The sequence below is a fragment of the Scyliorhinus canicula genome, chromosome 27, assembly GCF_902713615.1.
Source record: "Scyliorhinus canicula chromosome 27, sScyCan1.1, whole genome shotgun sequence".
In the NCBI taxonomy this organism is placed as follows: Eukaryota; Metazoa; Chordata; class Chondrichthyes; order Carcharhiniformes; family Scyliorhinidae; genus Scyliorhinus; species Scyliorhinus canicula.
The window spans coordinates 14,998,142-15,008,758 of NC_052172.1; the positions used below are offsets into that span (position 1 = coordinate 14,998,142).

Here is a 10,617-nt window from a genome sequence, read left to right on the forward strand (position 1 = left end):
TAAAATGGTGGAGAAATATTTCACTGCACAAAGTCTGCCAATTGAATAAGAAATAGATAATCTTCCACGAAAATAAGATTTTTTTTTCAAATGGCGTGTTCTGAAGTTGGGTCTGAGGCAGTGTAGAGGGAGCTTTACTCTGTATGTAACCCCGTGCAGTCCCTGTCCTGGGAGTGTTGGATGGGGACAGTGTAGACGGAGCTTTACTCTGTATCTAACCCCGTGCTGTACCTGTCCTGGGAGTGTTTGATGGGGTCAGTGTAGAGGGAGCATTACTCTGCGTCTAACCCCTTGATGTACCTGTCCTGGGAGTGTTTGATGGGGACAGTGTAGAGGAAGCTTTACTCTGTATCTAACCCCGTGCTGTACCTGTCCTGGGAGTGTTTGATGGGGACAGTGTAGAGAGAGCTTTACTCTGCATCTAACCCCGTGCTGTACCTGTCCTGGGAGTGTTTGATGGGGACAGTGTAGAGGGAGCTTTACTCTGTGTCTAACCCCGTGCTGTACCTGTCCTGGGAGTGTTTGATGGGGACAGTGTAGAGGGAGCTTTACTCTGTATCTAACCCCGTGCTGTACCTGTCCTGGGAGTGTTTGATGGGGACAGTGTAGAGGGAGCTTTACTCTGTATCTAACCCCGTGCTGTACCTGTCCTGGGAGTGTTTGATGGGGACAGTGTAGAGGGAGCTTTACTCTGTATCTAGTCTATGACAACAGGGTGTGCAGTCACTCGCAGCACCAGCAGGGCACAGCGTATTTGAGGCTTATTCTTGGGTTCAGCTGCAATTAATGCAACCTGCGCTGTCAGGCTTTGCATTCTCTTTAAAGCTAATAAGTATTTATAATCGTTTTGTGTATTTTTATTGTTTTACAGTATGACTGATTATATGACTACATTTCAAAAGTGTTACATGAGCTGTAAAACATTTGGGGACATCCTGAAGTTCATGGAAGGCATTCTAGAAGGGAAAATTTCCCCCTCTGTGTGACAATACATTTGACCACTGCTATTTCTTCTCTTCCACAGTGCGACAAGTCGATCAGTTTGATGGAAACTTTAGGACCAGAGGGGGAAGCACTGGCCTTGGCTGATTTTCCGGGAGGGCGGGGGGGGGGGGATCAGTGCCTTGCCTTGACGTCCAATGACCCAGACCTCCCACCTGTACAGAATACTGTGTGTCATCTGCCTGTTTAGTGAGCAATCCTTCCGATTCCAATGTTTTATATAACTGTCTCCCTTTTGGTTAAGCCTCCTGGCCACGTAACCCCACAGGGCGCAAAGAAGGGAAAATAATGTCTGCTTTTCCAAAAAAAAAAAATTGAAAGTGCACACTGGGTGTTGTGGGAAATGGGTGATTCTTTCCCCATCGGGCTCTTTAATTATTTCAGTCAAGTGATATTATTGAACTCCTACCTTATTGGCCGACTCCGTGCAATAGACTGTATTCGCCGCCATTTTGAGTATAATTGTTGTTCAAAATGGGATCTGTAAATAGAACCCCACCCCCCATTCCCATATAACACAGCTTACACTTTGTGCTAGTGGCTCGATATAACATTTAATTTAACTTTCGCACCACTGGGTACGTTTCAGTTGGCTCCAATCCATCTGCAGTGTTGGTCAAAACTTAATTTTCGGACTGGGAAACTGGACCCTGCTCAAAGTTTTGGTCGCCAAAGACGGTTCTGGTTTTTCCCCAGGTCTGCCTGCTGATCTGCAGTGCTCCTTGCCCGACTTCAAGCTGCCTTCCTTGCCCCCCCCCTGTATTTTGCACTTGCGAATCTGTTAGCGCAGCAGTGTATTTACTTATCGTTTGTGTTTGACAACATTTCTTCCAAACTAGCCCTTGTTCTCTGCCCCGCTCCATCACCCACCCTATTGCATTGTGCCCTGTGCAAGGGCTCCATCAGCACCCCCCCACCCCCCCGCTGATTCATGTCATCCTAGAAACAGAGATGTTCCATCCCCCCCTGCCTCCTCTCCTGCTTCGCACTTCAATCAGATTGTGGCCGGCCTGTACTGCAAATCCATTCGCCCACCTTTTGTTCCTTGTCCTTTCATACCCTCGCCCAACAATCATCTATCAATCTCAGTCTCGGGTTTCAATTGAGCCAGCATCCATAGCCCTTTTTGAGGAGTGTGTTCCGTCCGGGTTTCCAACAACTCTCGCATGGAGGAAAAATTGCTTTCAGATCTGATATTTGGAAGCAGATGTTTGTCAGGCGGCTATGGCGGAGGCATCTTCAGTTGAGCCAACGTCACCCCCAACTGGCCCCAGTGCAGACCTGAGAATGTGTTGCACTGCCTTCCTCTCCTGGACTTGATTTGAAACTGAAGCTACAAGGGGTTGGTTGCCAGTCCAGACCCAATTGCGTTGTGCCAGGATGCAGAACCCACCTCCGCTCATTAGCCATCTGGGTCATTAGGGGTGAATCTCTTCGCTGCTCCCTCTCGTTCGCTCTCGGGGAATGTTCGCTGGTCCAATGCGCCGGCGACCCAGTTTGGATACTCGAGTGCTTCTGAACGAACGTCACCCGCCGTCCCACACCTATCTGCAAAGTTTGTCGGTTCTTCCTGTGTCGTTGCACACTGGAGCATTGACCACGTACCCCCGAGCCCAGAACGTCACTGACTGTGAAAGGGTCGCTGTGGCTGGACCAGTTGTGATTGTCCCGAGTGGTTAGGCTGTGGGGTGGGGGGGGGGGGGAGGTTTTGCTTCCGTCCACCCAGAATGTAGCCACGCCAGGCGGTACAACCCGGCAGGTCTGGCTTCATTTCTGGACCTGCTGCACCTCACGCGCCCACACCACCTCCCTCTTCCCAACCTCAATGTGTGAGCAACAACAAATTGACTTTGCTTTAATTTGCCTGTAGACTCGGAAGACAAAGTCAAACCGTTTCTCTCAATAACCTGTTCCCGGATTGAGCAACGGGCTCGCGTTTTAAAGGAAGTTTTGTGATAGGCACTGCCTTCTTTCAGTGGTCAGGGGTGATGTCAGTCCCATGGCGCCAATCCAGACGCCGCCTTGCACGCCCGAACCAACTGGATTCTTTCCCGTTTGAGTTTCTTTAGCAGCAGCAGTGCCCGATGAGCAAGGGGCCCGGAGTTTTGAGGCAGTTGTTAACACGCTAACGCTCCCGGGCGGTGTATTCGGCAGGGCTTTCAACCTGGCAGCATGATCCAATCTCCGTTAGGGCTGAGGGCCTCCCGTGTGCCGCTTCTGCTCCTGACCACACTCTGGTGTGTCCTCTGGTTGTGAACAGCCAGCTCGGACAGAACCGAGCTCTGCTGTGCCGGCAAATCCCACCGTCCCAACCCAGCATTGAATTGCCTAATATTAATCTGACCGGGAGATTGATCACTTGCTGCAGTGACAGAGAACGCAGTCTTTGGCTCTCAAACTGTTCCCCAACAAGAATTTTCACCGTCCAGAGAAGCTGACTCAATGTACCTACTGTACTTCTGTTATATGTATAATTTACACACTTAACCCCCCCCACTCCCCGTAATGTTTTGCAAATGTCCTCGGCAATCTCTGAGGTCTCCTCTAACCTGGTGACACTTGTTTCTCATCCTTCACCCCAAAGCAGTCGATACACAGGAAATAAATCCTTCACAAATGGGGAGCCTCGATACTTGAACTGTTTTGTGGTACTCCTCGGCTGCAGTAGTATCTCGTCATTTAATCCATTGCTAATGTTTTTTCCGCAGTCGATTTTAGATCAGGTCTTGGCCCAGTGCAGGCCGAAAGTAGAGAGGTTTGTCACAGAATAAGCCACGTTCTTGGTAGAGCAGTGCTGCTATTTGACACACAAATTATTGGACTGTATAACATTTTTTTAAAAAGTGTTATAACAGTTTCACATTATGTTTAAAAAAAAAATATATATATATATCATCTAATGCAACCAAACTTGACTCTACCTGACTTGAGTTCTCACCAGCCCTGGTATCTCATCCCATGCTAACTCGATGCAATTGAGTTCAACTTGACCGGATCCCATCTCGCTCAAACTGACCTGAGCTAGCCTCAACCACATTCGACTCGTCCTATTCGAGCTTTTGCAACTGAAGTTGATCCTGAACTGACCCCGCCGTGCTTACTCTGGTCAAACTCTCTAAAGCCCAACTATGTTTTCTGCAAGAGGAAAATAAAGTGTGCGTGTGTATGTAAAACGTTTTTATAAATATATATATATCTATAATCACACCATGCAAACACTTGCTGCGAAACTCTTAGCTTATGTCCGTTGCATTGTCGCAGTTTCCCTTGGCGTAGAGCCTGTCAATGAGGTGCCAACTGCACCTGAGTAAGGAACTTCGATAATGAGGGGGTCAGAACCACTTACCCCCACACCGGCAGCTGAATGTGTGGATAATTGGTGATGACGTTATTGTGTAATGAACCTGATTCTCCTCGCACTCACACATGTTATGGTAATACATCGTATATCTTGTTAGAAGTATCCTTGCTGTGACATCGGATATTATTTCCTCGGTGAAATCCTGTGCCTCCCCACTTTAACCGTAACTCAGTAGGTATGTGCTGAGAATATGGACCCCTTCCCTGTAAGACCCTACAGCATAAGTTGGTATTTATGGACGAGTAAGGAAGTATCTGTTGAGCTTCCTTGCAGGAAGGTGCATGTCTGGTAAGCGCATGAAGATTTGAGAATTCACCCTTGTGCTGGAGAAGCACCCCAGGGTTTGGGATAATGATTAAACCACCCAGTTCCGTGCTGATGGTTTATGATGTCGCTTGACCCTCAAGCATGTTACAGGATTGATTGGCGCATTCCCTGCGCGATGCCCGGATCTGTGCGAGATGTGGCACCTCTGCTGTGTGGCCTTCCACCGTCCTCTTTGACCTGCTCCTCTGTCGGCATCTTGGCCTTAGGTGCTAGCAATGCCATACTGTGGGTTGCTCCGTCTCTTCCTCTCACGTGACGGATAGGAATTCTGCGCCAGCCTCCTTGTGGAGAGGACCCTTTTTTGCATCAATAATAATGCTGCAGCTTTGCTTTCCCCCTCCCTTATCGGTGAGTGGTGCAGTTTTCCTGAGGTTGGCCTTCAAGCGAGACTCCGAACGATGGCTTACAGTCACTGGAAACTCTAACGTTGCCATGGAATCTGGTGCATTTCCCACAGCTTGCAGGCTTTTGGTTTTCTTGGGAGTTGATCCTTAAATCGCGGCTCAACTGAATTTGTTCTTTTCCGACTGCTCGCCAGGTTGTCTGACAGCCAGTTGAGTCCTGTTGACTTTTCTCTCCAGCCTACAGACAGCAAGCGTTTAATGTTCTGCAGCTTCTCCACTTGATGCTCTGAACTGAGTCGACAACTCTCCACATCCGGACCCATCTCCCGTAGGAGACGGACGTGCGGTCAGCTGTTAGCCTGTTGATGAATCATGCGCTGTTCTGATTAAATACATGGGGCTCTGAAATCTTACCACGTGACATCGGGGGAAAAGCTCTTAAACTGAAATTCCTTCCTTGAGTTTTCATTAACCCATTTCAACGTGATGTCTGAGGCTATCAATGCAGGGCTGCTCCCATCAAACAAGCAGCACTGAGTGTATCACCTTAACCAGAAATGCAGTGGGTTCTTTTTCTTCGTCAGTCTTTCCCACTACATCTCTGGTCTTAAACAAAAACAACGGTGGATATCTCAGTCACACTCCTAATACATTTCTCGCTCGTTATGCTGGGGAGAGAGGGGCATCAAAATGGAGTCTTTGGTTGGCCACTACTAAAATGAATACAATCTAAATTTCCCTTGACCCAAGCAGCACTTGCTTGGAGCTCTCTGCATTCCTGAGATTCGTTAAGTTGGCTGAGAATTGTTCCGTTTTGTAACCACAAGATTTGTACTCTGTTCTTGCACGGTGTTGTAGCACAGGGATGTATTGACTGTCACTGAATTAGATACTGCCTCTAGCTTGGCCGTGCCAAGTTCGCATAGAGGTTTCACCATCTTGGTTGTTCAGTGACTGGTTTCGACTATGTCAAAGATACTGGCGCCCATCAGAAGTCGGTCCCTTACCACCCGCCTCCCCAAACGATTTACATTGTTCAGAAGACTGGTCACTGATCAATCAACCGGACCAGTTATCCATGCACTTGTGTCTGTAGCGTATCACTGGAACTGTCGTCTCGCTGAGGGGCAAGCGCCTTGGCAGACCATCAGGAAATTTCAGCACCTCTGTTGCACTCGGGGCTAGACGTTTGAAGCAACGAGAACTGCTTACGGTGGGTTTATCTTCCACCGCCCAACAAATCTAGATGTGTGGGTCATCCGTACAGCTGGAAGATTGCATCCCAGTGCTCCGGTCTAACCTGTGGAGATTCCTCGCTGGGGACAGGGAGAGTGGAGATTGGGCACTGGAGAATTGGGAAGTGCTGTATTTCTTATAATGCTGTCTGTTTTGATAGAATGGAGCGAAGGCCGTGGTGTTGGATGGTACAGGGGGCGAATGTACCCATTTGCATGAGCACAGCTCACCCCAGGCACACCAACTATGCCATTTGCTGCCTTGCATTGTCTCTGGTTATATCCATGTCTCTTGAGTTCCCTAGTGTGCTGATTTCCTCTTCATGCTGCTGTTGCTCTACCTTGCTTTTTAAGTGTTGTGGAAATGGGTAGGGTCTCCCATTGAGCAAGCACCACCTGGGAAGGGCACATCACCAAGCCATGCGATTGTTCAGACCGCCTCCCCTCAGTGCCCCTCCTTTGTGGCACATCAGTCGTACTGACCAGTTACGGCCCAAGACCGTGGATCCATACACCCACTTTCCTCTGTAAAGTCCTCAAGTCTAGTTAGCTGCGGTACTCGCTGAATTCCCATTGCATTCCCTGATTTAAAAGCTCTGAATGGGATGGCTGAAGCAGCTCTGCTGATGGCCAGTATGTATATTTGAAGCTTAGTATTGTTCTGGTGTAAATAGGTTAGGGTTTTAATTCAAACTCGTGTGTGTGTGTGTGTGTGTGTGTGTTTTTTTTTGTCGAATATTATTTATTTCTGTACCCGTCGTAAATTTTGCTGTGATTATACCCGCCCTTTAAACCTCACCTCGTGTTCTCGCCCGTTCAAAGGCACAGTTACAAATTTCAGGCAGCGGATCTAACTTTGAGTATCGGAGCCACTTAAGGCTGTTGGTGGGTCTCGCATATGTCGGGGGCCCTTGCTCAAGGTGGCACACGGATGCTGTAGATTGCCTTCATTGAGAGATTCTGGGTACACGTGTGTCGCACGAGCCTTCATTTGGCATCCGGCCAATTGGTGTTATCTTGCCCCCCACCCCCCCCCCTCCAACCACGGCCACTCTGCAGATTTTCTATCTGAATTGCTGATGAGGAGACAGGGCGAGCCAGCAGCTTCCGAAGATCCCGACCCGTGCTCTCCCCTTATCCCGCTGTAGTCAGTAACTGAGCCTCCGCCTCCACTAACAGTTTTCCATGGGGTTGACCCAACTCGGACTCGCTGCCGTTCCCTCTCCTCTGGCTGATGGCGGTGGTGGATATGGAAGATGGGGCTCTGAGGGGATAGTTTCCGAAACAGCAGGTGAAAGACCCCACCGCGCGCCCCCCAATCAAACAGCCCAAAGTGGTTTATATAGATAGTGCCCACTCTGATACGATTGCCCAATTGGTGAACTTTCACTTTTGCCGCAGCCCACATGTCCCACCATTCTCTGTGGCTGTGTCCTGACAGTGGCCCAGCAGGATTGGCACAAATTCTGCAGCGGAACGCAGCAGCTCTGGAAGCAGAGCACAGTGAAAAGAAAGAGGCAATTTGCTGCTTGTACCCCTGGCATCCAGGTAAATAATCAGCTAAAGGCTGTAGACATGAAGCTTGTCATTTGCCTCACTTACCCCCCCCCCCCCCCCCATTGCCTTGCTTATTATTGTTGCTGGAGAGATTGGAGGGAGCCCCTCCCAGGTTGTAAAGTAGCAAGTTCCTCATTGACCACACTCTCTAGGACATACAGTTTGGAAGGAAGTGCTTCCGAGGAGCACCTCCAGATAGCTGCAGCAGGAGTGAGTGTGCTGGTGCAATTGTCTTCGTCATGAACGGCTTCAAACATTAGTACAGTGTGTCTGACTGAGCTGCAACCCCACCCAAACCAACATCCCACCCCACACTCCCAATTAAATTCTCCTCCTCATGTGTTCACTTGGCGCTCAGTCCCAGGACCCAATACTTGTTCTGCCTGGTTCTTGACTTTGATTCCCTTTTCCAGTGCTTTGGAATGATGGGCCCCATGGGCGCTACCACTCTCGCCTATACCAGGATACCCTGTTGTGTTTATGACGTGTGTGTGAGTCAGCCATGCAAGACCTCAGTGACCTGAATAAGTACCAATCTCCCTGGATGACACTGAACATCACTACTGCCCTTGGCTCGTGTTAAATGCCATCGAGAAACTGAGCCAGTTCACTTCCATCTGGGTTCACGCGAGGATAACGTGCACTGGGGGGATATGTGCTGGAGCATGGCCTGGTGCCAGTCAAACCATTCCTGAGGAACGTCATTGGGGGGGGGGGGCAGAAGAATTTGGGTGTGCCTGGTCATTTTCTCTTGCAATCTGGGTGATTGTAACCAGCACCCTCTGGAGTCTCATTCAGGTGGAGACCTGTGCGTAGATACACAAGCCAGGATTGAAGGATTTTAACGTTTTATTTTAAAATGGTAAATCTAGCCTGGGACTGAGTGATTGATGTGGATCATGCTTCTGGGTGAGGGGGCACAAGTGGCTAAAGGCCTCAAACGGTCCTCCGTACTTTCACCAGATCAGAAGGCACCTTAACAGGCAGCCCCTCCAGGAGGTCTGGGATATGTTCTTCCCTCACTCCCAGCTCCTATATTCGGGACTGTCACTGAGTGTTGGATGGAGCCTCCTCACAAAAGCATCCCTGCCCTCAATGGCAACCCTGTGGGTACCTGTACCTATTTGTTAAAACTGCATTCACCCAGTGAATCTGGATCTGCAGTATAACATGGCTAATGTCACCGACGATATTCCCCCTTTTCGACTGCAGTGTGGATCTGGCACAGCTATGGTAACGGGGGCGTCACAGTTTCCAGGCAAAGGGTCTCATCATACCGGTGCAGACCTTCCCATAGCCGGTGAATCCGGCCGTGCCAAAGAGGCCACCTGCGCCTCAAGGGAGTGTGGCCGGTGGGCGGCACTCCCTGGGGGCTGAGTGGCAACTTTGCTGGGACAAGGTTTCCAGCTCTGGTGTCGCGGTTGACCTGCCCTTCCCGGGCGATCCCAGGGTGCTGTCGGCGGCTGTCCCGAGTGTCGGAAATGGGCTGGCAGGTGGCCTGCGACCTGGAGCATCAGCCTATTGCATGGGAGTCGGAGGGTCAAGAAACCAGGCCCCAATCAGCTTCACATATCAGCCCTGCAGCACCCCTCTCCCCACACCCATAAACTACGCAAGTTCCCTCGACAACAGTTTTAACACGATTCGAGTACGTGCTTGGGTTTGTTTCAATTCCTCTGCTTTATTTTTGTGCTAACCATTTCTCGCGATTAGCTTAATTTATTGAAATTGAAGGGAGGGCCTTCGAAACTTTCATTGAAATCACGGGTGATTCGACACGTGCGTCTCAATATTAATACACAAATCTTGACGAATAACAGTGGAAACGAATGCTGTAGCCTCTTTGGGTAACACGGCCTTCGATATAATGATGCAGTGTGTTCTGTACCTCGCTGTTAATAGTGTACAGAGTATTGGACAGGGAGTGCACTGTAAAACTGAATAGCACTACTGTGATTCGGGGTGGTAAATAGTAAATCTGCAATAATTCCTTGTGTTAACTTGTTTGAGTTTTATTTTTGCTTATACATGCATTCATACATAAATTGCGACTTGTTTTGAATAGCATGTTGCCTCCGATGTACCAGATTCCTGTAACAAAGTCATTGATTTCATTAAAACATATCGATGATCACCTTGAATTGCACCCTTTCTCTGGTCTTTTGTGTGTGGATGTTGGCGGGTGAGGACACGATTGGGTTCAGTTCTTGTGTGGTTCGCTATGTTCCTGTCGCAAAGTACGCTGGCAGTGGGAGGAACGGGATGCCAACCCCCATCGCTGAGGCTCTGGCGTCACGTGGCTTGGCCGGGTAAGCACGGTAGATTTCCTTCCCTAAAGCGGCTATTAGTGAACCGGATTGGTTTTTAAACAACACTAGTTTTATCTTGTTAGCAGGGGTAAACCACACGGTCTCCCACCAGTGGAAGTATTTCTGACACGGTGTGGTTGGGATGTTGGTTAGCACTGCTGTCTCACAGCACCAGGGACCTGGCTTCAATTCCGGCCTTGGGTGACTGTGTGAAGTTTGCAATTTCCCCTCCTAATCGGCGTGGGTTTCCTCCGGGTGCTCCGGTTTCCTCCCACAGTCCAAAGATGTGCAGGTTAGGTAGATTGGCCACCCTAAATTCCCCCTTGGTGTCCAAGGATGTGTAGATTCACTGGGATTCGGGAGATAGGATGGGGAGTGGGCCTAGAGTGCTCTTTCAGAGGGTCAGTGCAGGCTTGATAGAACATAGAACAGCACAGAACAGGCCCTTCGGCCCTCGATGTTGTGCCGAGCAATGATCACCC

General features: G+C 49.4%; 1 protein-coding gene across 1 annotated transcript in view; it reads left to right on the top strand.

Moving 5' to 3' along the window:
• The window catches only part of rab4b (RAB4B, member RAS oncogene family), a 49,234-nt gene extending 39,267 nt beyond the window's left edge, over positions 1-9,967 (top strand). The window contains exon 8 of the mRNA XM_038786261.1: positions 1,025-9,967. The gene's annotated coding sequence lies outside the window, so the exon portion shown is untranslated. The remainder of the gene's footprint in view (positions 1-1,024) is intronic.
• Positions 9,968-10,617: the final 650 nt, after the last annotated feature.